This window comes from Pteropus vampyrus, unplaced genomic scaffold, assembly GCF_000151845.1.
Source record: "Pteropus vampyrus isolate Shadow unplaced genomic scaffold, Pvam_2.0 Scaffold273, whole genome shotgun sequence".
In the NCBI taxonomy this organism is placed as follows: Eukaryota; Metazoa; Chordata; class Mammalia; order Chiroptera; family Pteropodidae; genus Pteropus; species Pteropus vampyrus.
In genome coordinates this window covers 1,014,349-1,029,571 of record NW_011889054.1, presented here as the reverse complement: position 1 = coordinate 1,029,571, position 15,223 = coordinate 1,014,349, and the positions used below count along the sequence as shown (strand labels likewise).

Genomic DNA, 15,223 nt, shown 5'->3' with positions numbered 1-15,223 from the left:
GCCCGGCGGATCAACGACGAGATCGAGAGACAGCTCCGCAGGGACAAGCGGGACGCCCGCCGGGAGCTCAAGCTGCTGCTGCTGGGTGAGTATCGCCCCCGGGCCGGCCTTCGCGGGCCCTGCCGCCGGGCCTCGGCGCCCCCTGCCCGCCACCCCGGAACACCCAGGGCAGTTGCCCCTCGCGGCCCCCGCCCCCGGGCGCTGGCCGCAGGTACCTACCCTCCCCCGGCGCGCCCCCGACCACTACCCGCACCCATAGGGGCGCGCGTGCTCGCGCATGTGTACACACACGCACACGCACACGCAGAGGGGTCGGGCTGCCCTGCCCCGGGCCTCGGCGTATGCCTTTGGGTGTTTTTGAGGACCGTGCATTCGGGGTGCGCGTTTATCTGCTGTGCATCTGATAAATGGCAAATCACTTTGGAGAGGCCACGGGGTTAACAGACGGGTTGAACTTACAGTGTCGTGGCCGCGGCGCCCCGTGGGGTGGTGGAGTGGGGAGCTGTGTACATATGGCCCGAGGGTGACGAGCGGAGCCAGGGCACGTTGGGGGATGGCGTGTGGTGGGGTGGTCAGTGTGTATCGATTATCAGTGCGTTTTGGGGTCAGGAGGAATCGGTGGGACGGTGGGCAGAGCCGCGACTGGATTTCCCAAGGAGTGATGATGAGAGACCGAGTGGTTGGCCCTCTAAAGAAAGGAAGCTCGTGTACTGGGGGTGGGGGCGGGGAGGCAAGCCCAAATGTGTCACACAAGTGCTGTTCTCTAGCCACCAGACCACCGAAAGGAAGGACCCCAGAAGAGTTTCTTGACCAGGTGGGTGGTGACAGCCGTGTTTCTCGTCTGCACCATTCCTTCCAGATAAAGACGAGGGATAGGGAAACGTTGTGCTGTGTGGTTGTTGACAGCGACGGGTATCTTTTGTTTAATGAGGCAACCCAGATGTAGGCCTGAATTCACAATAGTTACTATTGAAAACCAGTGTAGCCTCTCAATTACTCTAATGGAAACAAATAGAAACCTTTTGTTTAAAACGGACAGCAATTTTAATATCTTTGGAATCTGGGCTAGAAGGAAAACGGGAAGTGTACAGCAAAAATATTTCCCTTTAATCTTTAAAAAAAAACCAAAACCCTCAATATTCTTCCTTAACACTAAGTTAGCAAGAGAATGCTCCTTCTCAATTAGGAATTTTTTTGATTTTTATCTCTGAGAGAATGTTCAGAATCAATGAATGATCAGGGTTCCTATACAAGCCAGTGTGACATAACTCTGAGCTATTGTGGTAGGAGAGCAAACAGCTTTGCAGTAACAGGCCTGAAAAATGCCTGCACTTGCGTTTAGGATATTTGCGTGCATAATAAATAAGTTTCTCATACATTTCTGGAAGAAAATGTATTGTCAATCGGGATTTGCGAAACATGCGTTTTCTTTCTTATCTTGAGCATTCCATCTCCTGGTTCAAGGAATCAGTTGCCTTTTCGACTGAATTGCTTATGTACACGGTCATTTACAAGAAGGAACAAAATATAATCACACATAGTTACAAATGGTTAATTCACATGCCATGCTTTATGTCTTCATTTTGAAACCAGGTTAGATAGATGTGCACATGTTTATAAAGAACAGAAGGCAAAGTGCTGGATAAAAGAGGTGGGCTTTAGGAAATGAAGGCAGGAGAGGGGAAGCTGCAATGAGAAAATGAAGATCTTTTTATTTTATTTTTATTCTCATTTTGGGTTACTTCTAATGGCTGAAAACATGTAGTCGAACATATTCTGAATTACCAGGATTGAGAAAAAAAAAATCAGAGGGCAGGAGAAATGTATAGAGTGTTTAAGTGCACAGTTAAGGGAAAAGCATGTGTTTTAGAAAGACTTAAAAACAGTTTTTCTTTTTCCCTGTTTACAATCTTGTTTCTCTTTAGTTGTGAATCTGGTGTTTGAGGTCTCTTAAGCCATCCCTATTGCCTGCAGTGTGACAGCTCTGGGTTCCTAGCAGCTGTAAGTTAGAGCCCTGGAGGTTCGGCTAGTTTTCAATGTCTAGGAGAAGGACTTCTACGGAAATACACGTATATGGATGCTTAATTGCATACCGTGTATTTAAATAACATACTGTGCTTTAAAAAATGAAGTTGGAGATAATTTTATGAGGGAAAAAATTAAAACAGTTTTACTAGTAAAGTGGTGGTAGTGTGGAGATATATATATATGTATTTTTTTTTTTTTCTCTCATTAGATAGTTGAGTAGGTTTTAATACAGCTCCACCCCAGCCCCCAAATATGGCCTGTTAGGAGTAATAGAAAAGTGTGGCTTTCATTTAGCAGCTACAGTCAGAAGTAACATTTAAAAATTATACAACTTTCTTTTAGAAATATGATGCCTAGATATCATATAAGATCTGCTATAGCTTCATGTTCTAGGTATGTTGCTTTAGTAATAAATTACTATAATACCTATGTATTTATATAGTAAATGCTATATGCAGAATGTAGATCTGTGTGTGTGAATGGACGTGTGATTGATTTCACAGTTTTTCGAGTCTAGGAGAGAATTGGTTGATTTGAACAAGGGAAGGTTAGGGAAGAGTTCCCTTTAAGGAACTCCTGACGTGCTGCTTCGATGAGTCTTCTGGTTCCTTCATTCATTTAAGTGATAGCTGTCCAGAGGAGGTTACAAGATGTATCCTTTCATGATTCAGTGATTCAGTATTTTTAGTTACTTTATTTAAATTGAAGAATCACTCTTATATTTAAATTATGTTTTGAGTAAATTATTCTCAAAGTAAATTTTAGTTCAAAGCTTGACGTCATTTTAATGGAAATGGATTTATTTGTCAGGGGACCCTTGCATTTGTCTCTGTAATTATTTAATTTTATATATTAATAATATAGAGAAAGGGAAAATAGTGATTACCTGCCTGATAAAAGTATGGCAGTAAAATTTGGGCTATTTTGATTCACATACAACAATTATGCCAATGTGTTTGAAATTCTACAGCAACATATATATTTTGATTTTTATTTTTTTAAAATGAATCCAGAAACCAGTCACCATAAAATATCATATTTAATTTTGAATTATTTTCTTGTTTCCTTTAACTAATTCATTCTCTGAATTCATTTAGTGTTTATTTTCTTTCACACCTCAAGGAAAACTTTATATTCTACATACATATGCAAGAGACTACTTCATTAATAAACTTGGTTGAAATTTTTGTGTACTTTTTAGATGTAAAGAACATTATATTTCCTTTAACTGATGAATATTCATGAATATTAAATAAATGTTTCTTTTGGTGATAACATAGGTCACACTATTTAACATCAATGTATTTAAGTCTTTGCTTCCAGTCACAGATAGTCATGCTGAAATGTTTTCAATTCCTTGAAGATACATTTTTTTTCCTTTTCTGATTTTACATGTTTTTGAAATATTTACTCTTTAGATCTGAATCATTACTAGGAAGGTTTACCAAACCATTTTTATTGATTGGATTCCACATTTTGAAAACAGGCATAGTTAAGGCCAGTCTTAATGGAACAATGTATGATCTAGATCTTCTAAATGAATTACATATGTAAGTAGATTTTCTTTCTATTCTAGACTGGAGGTTAGAGGAGTCTGTATTACTATTAAATCCCAGCTTCTAGCGCAATATCTAATTCATAGAATGTTCATAGTAAGTATTTGTTGAATGAGTAAATTTATTTAATGAACTTCCTGATAGAAATCTGGACCATAAAATAATGAATAAATTAGAGTGACATGGTGATATGTAATGTTTTTAACCTGTGACAGATAAAATAATGATATTTTAAAAATTGTATGTAACTCTTCAAGTCAATTGAATACAAATGCATTCTAGGATGTAAAGTGCTAATGTAGACACAATATCACATATTGCGCTAGTGTATCACAATTCTGTGCTGGGTGCATTTTGGAATGATAACAGTTCATGCTTTAAGTATGAAAGTTGAAAGCAAAAAAAAAGAAAAAGAAACCATTTTATGACTTGATTACTTTTTATCGTGTAGACGCTAATTTAACCCTACTGTCTTTTTGCCATACACTTTTCTTAATTGGAGTGAATTTTTAAATTCTCTAGGGTACAGGTGGTGACTGAACAGATTTTTATGATTTACTTATCCGTGGTAGGAGAACCACAGTGATTGAATACAGAATTTTAGGAATTGCAGGTAGAACATTTTTAATTTGAGAGCTATACATTTGTACTGAAAACTGCACGGTTATATGCAGGAAGACGCATGGAAGGCATGGAATGCTCTGGCAAATTTAGACTGTATGGAGAGTTCATTCTTACAGGCATGGAGAAAAGCACCCATCCCTCTACTGCTGTGTAGAGTTCATTGGAGTAAGAATGGGGGTGTTGATTCCCTGAATTAACCCAGAAGTTAGTAATGTCTAGGATGGCCACCAGAACCACAGGATGAAAGCACCCCTCTAAGCCCTAATAACAGCGTCTCCCTAGAAGTACCAAAATATGGTGTTTATGAGGCTCCTTTAAGGCCAAAACAGCTACTCTCTGAGCTTCCAAGGGTTGAATATATTTCTAAATGTCAGGATTTATTTAGATGCATTTCCTTTTTCTTTTTTCTTTTTAAACAAAATACTTATTCTTTATTACTGAAGATTGAAGTGGGAACATCCTTATTCAAATCAAAACTGTGCCTCTGTGTAACAAAGACTTTCAGGATAGGATTTTTGCATTGAACCATATAAATTCATTGTCTATATCTGCCATATTAACTGTCAGTCCTGTACTTATATGTTATTTCTTCATTTAGGAGCTTTGAAACTAATTAAAACCCTATTGAACAGTGAAATTATCTTGTGTATATTTCTCCAAGTATTTTTTTCCCACATAAGTTTAGAAAGGAGAACCAGAGAATAATTTAGTAGCCATTTTGTATATTACAAATAAATTTGATAGCCTTTTTTTCATTAAAAAACAAACAAACCCAGCTGCACTTTATAAGAGATGGCTTATGTTCGATTTTTAGAGATGTTTATTAAATGTAGTTATTATTTTTATTACAGATGAATTTTTAAGGACCTGAAACAGCTTTTGCAGTTATGAGGCTGCGTGGCTATGCTAAACTTAGCAGAAAAAAGGAACAGATTTTTCTTCATGATCCAAGCAAACTTATACTTGAAAAGAAATGAGCAAGATTTTTCAAGGATGATTTTGTTCTAGCATTTATAGTAATTTTTCTTTGAGGGGAGGTTATTCTGTTGATTTTAATGGAAATGTTGATTGGGTATTAGAGATGTGAAAGTAGGGAGCTCAAAGGCTACATCTTGAAAGAGGGAGAAGCCATTTTAAGAAGGTTAGGATTGCTTTCTCTCTAAGAACAGGGAGGGAATCTGTTTCCTCCAGACTCTCTGTTTTAGGTTGAGGGAAATACAAGTATTTGTAACAACAAATTTAAAGACTAATTTCCTAGTTTAGGGAGAGGGCAGTGACATTTTTCAAAAGGAAACTTTTATAATGGCTTTTAAAGCAATGTTAAGATCTTTGCAGAAATAATTTTAGGGAAGGGTGAAATAGCAATAGAAGGTAAAACGTGTGATTGTTAGTAATTAAAAATCTGTGGCAATAACTGACTACAGTAAACAGTGAATGTTTTCTCTTGTTCTGCCGAATGGAGTAACATTAAAGAAAGAACTATTATCAGGCTCAAACACTATGTGTGAACAGCTGTTGCTAATTAAATTATAGGAAGTTGTTCGACAGTCACCTTTGAATTTGTTACATTACTGATATGTAGAAATCTGATTTCTCATTTAACATGCAAAAAGAAAAAAAAGACCTAAACATGCTGTTGAAAGTGAGTTCATAAATACTAGGTGGTCATGAATCTGGACTTTACAAAATTGTGATTCTGAGAACGGAAAACTGAATTCGTTAAATAGCTCTGGGATTGACCTTTATACCTAGTCATAATTTCAGAAGTCAGTGCAGAATATTTTATTAAAAGCCTTTATGGTTCAATTTTAAGAACAATATGAGTATTATTTTAAAATAAAGTTGTAAAGAAATTGTAAATTAATTTATTCAACAAACATGTGCTAGTTATTGGAAAATAAACATTTCCTCTACTTTTTTTTTTTTTCCCCCTTCACCAGGCATACCATAGGAAAAAACAGCTGCATATAGAATGCTGGTCAAATGAACAAATGTTAAGCACCTATTATGTGCAAGATAATGTGCTACATGAGACACTCCTTATTTCTTTTTTGCCAACAGGAAAGGCTACAAGCACTGTTCACAGTTCTTGTTTCACAGTTGATGCCTTTGGACTGACATGTTCTTCTGAGTGTTATCCTTCCTGGCTTTGGCTTTTCTATTGGCTCTTAATACAAAGAAAAAGACAAAATAATATGAAGGTCATTGTGGAAGCTTTCCGGGTATTACACAACTGGGGAAAGCAGATGATCTTGAGAATTTGAACTCCTGAGTAATATATGTATTACTTCCTTGGAGGTATCATTTCTTTGCTTTTAATTATGAGAAACTAAATGACCACTTGCCCTGGGTTTCTAACTAAATTGGTAGCTCCATGAAGGCAAAGATAGTTACTCCTGTTTCTTTGTATCTCAGTGTAGCACAATGCCTTGCTCTATTTATAATGATGATTCTGTTGTCAGTAACAGGGAGGGGGTGGGTGGCTGGGAGGGGGCTGCAGAGTAGGCAGCCCGGTTCCCAGAAGAAAGCAGAGGAGTTGGAAGACGTGAATTTAAACTTCTCGCTTTCTTCTAATGGTATCATACATATGTTCATCATTTGCCACTCCTATTTGCTGTTTCGTGGGCCACCTGGGGCACAGTAAAGGGAATTCTGTTTTAAAGACAAAATCAGAGTTGTCTTTGTTTCCATGCCTGCTTCTCTTCCATTCTCTAGTGAGAATGATTCAGTCGAACAGTCTCGTATTTTTTTCAGGTTGAAAAGTCAATAGCGCCTATCAAGCAGTTTGAATGGAAAACTGTTACACACAAGTCCTTTGAAATTTGAAAATTCCACGTACCTTTATTACAAAATTAATCTTGCGTTGTGAGCCATTTGATGTTTCAAGGAAGTGTTTAATGGATTGTGGTGCGGTTAGGAACGGGAATGGTATTAATGCCATTATATTCCTGACACCTCACAGAAAGGAATAATAATTGATCCACAAATTCAAGAAAAAGAGCTAGAGTGAGACTTCTTGGCTCTGTTGCAGGAAGTGGATACTGATGTTTAGAAACATACTCATGTCTATTTCTAAAAGATAGCCTCTCTTTTTCCCTTTGGAGAACAGAAATTATGAATTAATTGCATCTTCCCAGAATTTGACTTTTTCTTTTTGTGATCACTATCACTTGTGAAAAAGAACGAAATAGCATTTTTTCTTTGTGGTTTTTTTTTTTTTTTTATATTTTAAATAGTCTTTTCATGTTTTTAATTTTTTCTTTTTTATGTTTCCTTTTGCTGAAGAGGCAGGCAGCAAGGTGATCGGTGGTGTCTTCCATGTATTTCCTGGTGACTGCGGCATACTGGTTGTTTCTAGATAGAAATGCTTCAATGTCTTATCCATTCATTATTCAGTCTTCCACTATTTGCTGTAGTTCCCCCCACCCCTTCCCGAAGAAAAACCTTCAGTGTGAATACTACTCACCTCCACTGGCTCTTTCATCACAGCTTCTTTAAACAAATTCTAGGAGAGGTTCCTTAGACTCTCTAGTATGTGCCTCTCTTTACAATTTAGGGAACTTCTAAGTTGATACTTTCAAATATCATGTGGCTGTGAGCTGTGAGGGGAAGTTGGGTGCTTTACTACATTAAAAGAAAGACACTTGTGAATGTGCCTTTGGGAGATGATTAACTTTCTTCATGCAACACTTAGGTCCACAAAACCAAGTACCTTGTCATTGAACGAAATGTAAAATTCTCCTTCATTTTCCAGAGGGTGGGGATCATGATTACCAGTAGAGAGTTAGTGAGCCAGTGCTAGATAATCTATCATGGGCCACTGGGTTTCAAAATAGGATGCAGTGCATTTGCTAGAAGGGGAGAAGGTGCTGTAGGCCTGTATTGAGTAATAGCGTGTGTTCCTCATTTAACGATTTGAACATCCTCATCTTAGTTACTTGAGAGTCTTAAAAAACATCTAATTTTTTTTCCTTCCGGTTGGGGGGAAGGGCTTCGGCGGGGCTTTTGTTTTTTTTCCGTTTTGGTTGGGGTTTTTTTTTTTTTTTTTTTTTTAAGGTAAAGATACAATGATATTTTCTTGCCATGTAAATTGATATTTTAGGACCTACGCTTTTCAGAGCTCCTTCATTATATCATACTTTTTTTTTTCTGCAGATGGCAAATGCAGTTTTCCTTTTGTCCTAAAGAGCTGACCCATTTCCTGTGACTTGTTCTAATAATACAGGATGACTTTAATTCTTGTTCCTAGTTTGCCCTTAAAAGAATGTCAGAGTACTTGTTAGAACTCTCTTGTCGTTCTAACACTTGTGATATAGTATTTTTGAAAATTGGTAAATCATGCAAAAACAGTGGCAGAGTGGTTTTGTGAAGGTTTATTCAACTAAAGAATTAAATACTCTGAATGAGTCTGCATAGCGGTTTAGATATGTGTATTTTTTCTAAAACCTGAAAGGCGGTCAAATTCTCCTTCCCTGTCTTTCTAAACTAACATGAGGGTGTTTGGTTTGTTTGTTCCTTTACTGTTTCTATAGAAACCTGTAAAATGGAGAGATTGGACTAAATCTAAGGGCAGTCTGAACTTTGGAACTTTCTCTGCTTCCCCTCTGCAGCTTTGGTATCTCAGCCCATTTCTCCCCAAACTCATCCCTGGACAGGGGGCCTGAGCGCCAGCCCTCTCCAAGAGTGATGAGCTGTCCCAGGAGGCATTGCCAGGGCTGGTGGGCTCTCCTAGCCACCCTCACTCCCCTCTCTTTCTCCTTAGTAGTAACTCCAAGCGCCCTGGGGAAGAGCTGTGAAAAGAGGGCTGAGTGAGGGGGAGGCATTAGCCAGTCTGTCCAGAGCTGCCCCTCCTGCTGCCTGGCATGCTGCTGATAGTTTCACCGCCTTCACAGGGAATGGTATCAAAAGCCTCCTGTCATATCAGCATGGGTCTCTTGCTTCCTGCAGGAAGAGCAACATCCTGGGAGGCACAGAGGTGGAGCTTGAGAGGATCAGTGTTGCAGCACTGCCCTGCTCAGGCCTTGGTGTTTTCTTGGAGACTCTTAGGCAGCTACCTGTGACTTACTACTACTATTTATTTTTTATTTGTTTGTTTCATTGGATGTTAAGCAATGCTTTTCATTTGCTTACAAAGAATCTCTGCTGCCCAAGCTATTTCTGCCAGTTTCAGCGAGAGCAGGTAGGCCATTTGGGCCTGGGCATTTGGAGTGTCTCATACACCTTATTGGAGCACATTTGGCAAACTGCTTTGTATTTGGATCCAGTAGGTCCCTTTTCCAAGGACTTCCAGGAAAGATTTAAAAGTAACCCTAGGATAGACCATTTGTGTCCCTTCTTCCATTACTGTGTGCTTTATTGTACACATTTTTTTTTCCCTTGGAGGCTTTCATTGAAGTCAGAAAAACATAATGATGGACATATCCGTAACATGAAGTAAGGAATTTTCATACATTTTTATTTTTAAAAGTTACATATATATATATATGTGTGTATATATATGTGTGTGTGTATATATATGTGTGTGTGTGTATATATATATATATATACACATATATATATATGTATGTATATTTACTTTTTGCTGTGGCTTCTGAACTGTCATAGACATGGTCTGAGAAACTTTTTTTTTTTTTTTAGACGAGGCAACCCTTGGTTGACCTCACAGATTGCAAGGACCTTGTCAGCTTCCAATCCCTTATTTTTTATTTTTTACACCTACAAGCAGCACCTGGTCTTCCTAGGTGGTCTCCCATCCAAGTACCAACCAGGCCCGACCCTGCTTAGCTTCCAAGATCAGACGGGATCGGGCTTGGTCAGGGTGGCATGGCCGTAGACTCTGAGAAACTTTAAGAAGCAACTTCCTATGTCTCTTGACTGCTTTCTGGAGAAGGGGGTCTATGATGGAGAAAGAAACAGCTAGACTCTCACTCTTGTTCTTCCTGATCAAAGAGCTATGTTATTACAAGAGCCAGTTTCCACTGGAGGTGCCAGGCAGGTGTTTGACATTCTTCAACCTCTACTTTGCTCCTGGCCCATGGCCTTCTCATTATCTTATCAGCTTCAGGCTCACTTACATCGATTTCAGATTTGGAGTTGGACAGGTGCAGGGGAAAAGGAAAACAGTCACAGCGAAGGAGAGTAATGGGGGATCCAAAGAGGGGCTTGGCAGTACAGAGGGAGTCATTGCTAATAGGAGTGATGGTAGCCATTTACCCTCTAGGCTCTGGAAGGAAGCAAAGGAGAGTAAAGAAGAGATGCCCTGTGTGTTGGCTTGGTGTCTTTGATCAGGAAGAGCCAAGCCAATGCAGTTTCCTCTTGTCAGCTCCACTGTCCTGCTGCATTTCTTTAACATTATCACATCTACCTTGCCCTTCCTCTCCCACATTGTGGGCTGGGAGATGAGCAAGTGTAGAAATCTGGGTTGTATGGGAGGAATTTTTGTTGTATGCACTCTCTTCTGTCCTTTTGCTCCCAGAGGTGGTTAGATAGACTAAGCCCAGATCTCATATCAAGCAGTGTCCTGAGAAAACCCATTCACATATTAAAAAAAAATTTACAACATGGCTCCTCCATGTTTTTTTTTTTTTTTGCTGTCAGCCGTTTAAGGTGATAGAAATGCGTCTATTACTATATTGAGAACTCTGCTAATTTGGTGATAGGTTATTAGAATGCCTCTTAAGAGATGCTTGTCTAGGAAGTCTGCTTTCACCTAGCTGGCTTCTGCCTTCGATAGGGCAGCTTTCAGTTGCCTAAGGCAATAAGTAGATGAGTAGTATGAGATATTCTTGCCAAGTGGAGTTATTCTCAGGTATGGGCATGTAATACAGGCATACTTTGGAGACATTACGGGTTTGGTTCCCGATCATCGTAATAAAGCGAGTATTGCAATAAAGCAAGACGTAATCTTTCTGGGAGGATCTTGCCTTCAATTTGTAAAAAAACACATCTGCGAAGCACAATAAAACAAAGTACAATAAAATGAGATATGCCTGTTTAGAAATAGTTTGCAAATTTTATCTGAGAAAGACTCTTGTCTGTTGGCTGTGTTCTCTTACGAGCTGTTCACTTTCTGGGTTATCACATCCAAGCCCCAGAAGTAGACTTTTTTCTCAGATTATTCAAGGTCCCCAAAGCCTACTTCCAGTTATGAACCAACGTTCAAAATGTGCTACATTTGTTCATGATAGATTTAACTTAGGATTTCTTGACATATATAGGCTGAATGAGAAGGTACTTGAAATCAATCTCTGTTTTTGTTCCCAATGACTTCCTAATGGGTCATGAGCTAATGAATTATGATTATACTGATTCCTCTTGCAGCTGGGCTTGGATTGGACATAGATTCTGGAGATGGAAAAGTGTTGATGTATTCATTGGATGTCCTCTGTGAACATTCTGGTTTCTCCTCTTATGCATTCATTGAGTTGCCAGCTAAGATGTTATCCAAAGCACATTAGAAATAACCGAACATTTTGGGGTACATAGTATCGTAATAATGAATTCCATAAGTTTCCCATCTTCTGTGAGAGAGGATACCTAACCTGTATATTGCTTGATCATTTTCAACTAAATAATTTGTATTTCTCTATCCATATAATTCTTGGCAAAGGGGTTACATTTTAATGGAGGAAATCATAGGACTTCATTAATATTTCTTTAGGGAAATTTTGACTTCAAATATATTTTCATGAAAATCATCAGCTTTGTCTTTTGAGAAACAAATTTTCTATAGGACTTTCCACTCCAAGCCATGCTTACTATGGGAACAGAGATTCTCGTTTAGGGTTTTTCCTTCACAAAGTCTATCTGTGAATTGCCACTCGAATTACAATGTATCTTTCCCAGAATTAATTAATACATTGTGCATCCCTAGTACTGAATCGCAGGGTCACACAGTGATTTATTTTTTCTATTAAAAATATTCTTTTATACATCATGTATCTTCAAGCAATATGCTACTGCTTGAGTTTACATTGTATTGTATTCTCTTTTGGTGATGAAATAAGGGAGAGCATTTGAGATATATATCCTCTGGTGGTTTGGTTGCTTTCTAAAATAGTAAAAACATTTAATAATGAGAAAAACTATTGTATTTAATAGATAAAGTTCGAGTCAAGAAGTGTTTATTTTCTTCTATTTAAGAATTTTCTTACATTCTCAAGAAATATATTGTTTTCATGTTGACTTTTGAAAGAACAACAGCCCATTCTATGTTAATAACATTTTTTTCTGTTTTGTTTTCAGTGATTTTGACATTTTAGAAATAATATAATAATTTTTTATAGTTTGAAAAAAAGGTTTAAAACATTCATAAATTTATCCGAAATGTATCAATCTAACATAAACATGATTTTTTGATATGTTCTATTCTAGTCTTTTATTTTTACATGTTTCTTCCATAGATTTAATTATACTATCCAATTTAACAAGTCGTACATATTTTCTTTGTGATCATATAGACTTCATGTTAATATTTAGAATTGCTATGTAATATTCTATTAGAGCATATATATTGATTTGCTTTCTCTTTCTCTTTCGGACATTCAGATTTATCCCAGTGTTTCCATTTTCAAAAGAATGCTATGATGAAGTTCTTGGTGGAGATAGCATTTTTTAAACACACACACACACATACACTTTTGTTAGAATAGATTAATAGACATGTTATTGCCAAGTCAGAGGATATGAAAAATTTCATGGCTCTTGATTAGACATACCTAAAACATTTTCTGAAATGATTGTATACAATTTGCAACATCATGAGCAATGTTGAGAGTTATCAATAAGTAGACAAAATGGTAATTTTATAATTATAAATTTGCATTTATTTGATCACTAATGAGAATGATCATTTTCTCATGTTCATTTCTAGTTGAATTTCTTATTTTGTAAGTTGTCTGTTCATTTCCTTTGCCTGTTTATGAGTTTGGAACATACAAATGAAACAAGCCTTTATCATATTTACTGCAAATAGCCCCAGTCGCTGTTTTTCTTTTTCTTTGTTTTGTATCTTTAATATAGAATTTTTTAATTACTTCGATTCCAAATCATTTTTTGATTTTTTGCTATTTTGTTTTAAAATAAAAATCTTAACCTGTTTTAGAAACTCCATGAAAGCCAGATTTACTGCTATGGTAATGGGTGAAACTAGATTGAATGTAGTGTTTACATATCACTTTCGTATTCTTTTTCTTTCAAAATGAAAATGAAATACCCATATAAATTCACACTATCACAGATCACAGATTACACAACATATGCTGTCTTGTATGTAATTGACTTTTTGGTTTTTTTTTTTGGTTCAGTAATATGTAATGGATATCTTGCCATGTTAATATAAATCTTTTGTATCATATTTTTGGCTTTTTAGTGTCCAATGTATTTTTTTCATTGAATTTAGTTTAGTTAGGCTTTTTTTAAAATCACTTTTAGCTTCAACTTTATTAACTTAAGATATTTCTGGAAAATTGATCATTTTATCTACAGAAGGATGGTGTGCCCTACGATGAATGTCTCAAGAGGAAAAAGAAAATGGAACTGATAAGATTATATGACAGGTTTGGCTATGTTCAAAATGGTACCAAAACACAAAAATTTTAATTGTGATGAAGTTTAGTTTATCAGTTTTTTTCTTATGTTGTTTGTGCTTTTGGTGCCATGTAAAAAAAACATTGCTAAATTTAAGGTCTCAAAGTTTTACGTACGTGTTTTTTTCTAAGAGTTGTAGTTTTAGGTCTTAGATTCAATTTGAGTTGATATTTGTATATGGTGTGAGGTAGGACTCCAACTTCATTCTTTTAGAAGTGGGTATCTAGTTGTCCCAGTACCATTTGTTGAAAAGACATATTCTTTACCATTGGCACCCTTGTTATTAATGTCTTTGCCTTATTTTTATTACTTTCTTTCTTGCAATTTTTCTAGGTTTATTGGGTTGTACTTTTTCTCTTTTCTTGAATTAAAATTCTTAGATTATGTATTTTAATAGTTTTTTTATTTGAATTAAGTGTTTAAAGCTTTGAATTTTTCTACTTGTGGCTGGGTAGTGCTCATATTTTTTTGCAGACATTCTAAAGTTATTTTGATTTTTATCTCTGAACCAGGGTTGTTTAAGGTAGTTTAAAATTTTCCAAATATAAATTTTTTCAACCTTTTTTGTTTATTCTTAGTCTTATATTGCTTTGATGGGAGAATATGTTCTGAAATCTTTTTACTTTTTGGAATTTATTGTAGCCCGATATATAGTCAAAACAAATATATGTGTATTATTTAATTTTATTGCTTATATTGTGGTCAATCTTATTGATATATTGTGATTCTGCTGAGCACTGAGAATTGAACTGAATTCTCATAACTCTAGTGTTTATGGCAATTTTTCTTATTTCCAGAAATTTTTGCTTTATATATGTAAGTACTCTTTTTTTGAAGTACCTAAAAAATGTCCACAAGAATGAAATTTTCATCATTACAACATTAACTTTTTATGTGAGTTAATGCTATTATATCTTGAATTCAGTGTTGTTGGGTATTAAAGTGATCCTTTTGTTTCCATTTGCTTCTCTATTTATTTTCAGTTATTCTTAATCTTTGTTGTTGCTCCTCTCAGGGATTGTTTTTTTTAACCTCGGCTTGAGAGTCTTTTTCCTTAAATAGGTATAGTTGTCGATATAATAATTTTTTTTCTTGTCATTGCTATCTTGTGATTCTTTTGTTGATTCCTGACAACAACTCTCAACTCTCTTAAAATTGGAATGGTTTGCTCCCCCTCACCATTTCTTCTTCCTCTTCTCTCTCCTTTGGTTTTTGGTTCGTATTGGATTTTTTGTTGTGTTTTCCACCTCTGATAATTTGAAAGATATGTAATCTGCTTTTAATTTTACTATTGGTAGTCTGTATAACTTTTAGGAGTATTCTCCAAGTTATGTTTCTCAGTTTATCAGCTTCAGAGATGAAATAGTATTTGTTGTATCCCTCTAATGCACAGTGGAGAAATTTGTTCACCTATTACCAGGAGTTGG

General features: G+C 36.5%; 1 protein-coding gene and 1 pseudogene across 1 annotated transcript in view; one reads left to right on the top strand and one right to left on the bottom strand.

The window, feature by feature from the left end:
* Positions 1-6: 6 nt before the first annotated feature.
* Positions 7-15,223, top strand: part of LOC105302452 (guanine nucleotide-binding protein G(q) subunit alpha) — a 284,051-nt gene continuing 268,834 nt past the window's right edge. The window contains exon 1 of the mRNA XM_011375494.1: positions 7-85. The gene's annotated coding sequence lies outside the window, so the exon portion shown is untranslated. The remainder of the gene's footprint in view (positions 86-15,223) is intronic.
* LOC111729652 lies at positions 9,925-10,043 on the bottom strand (annotated as a pseudogene).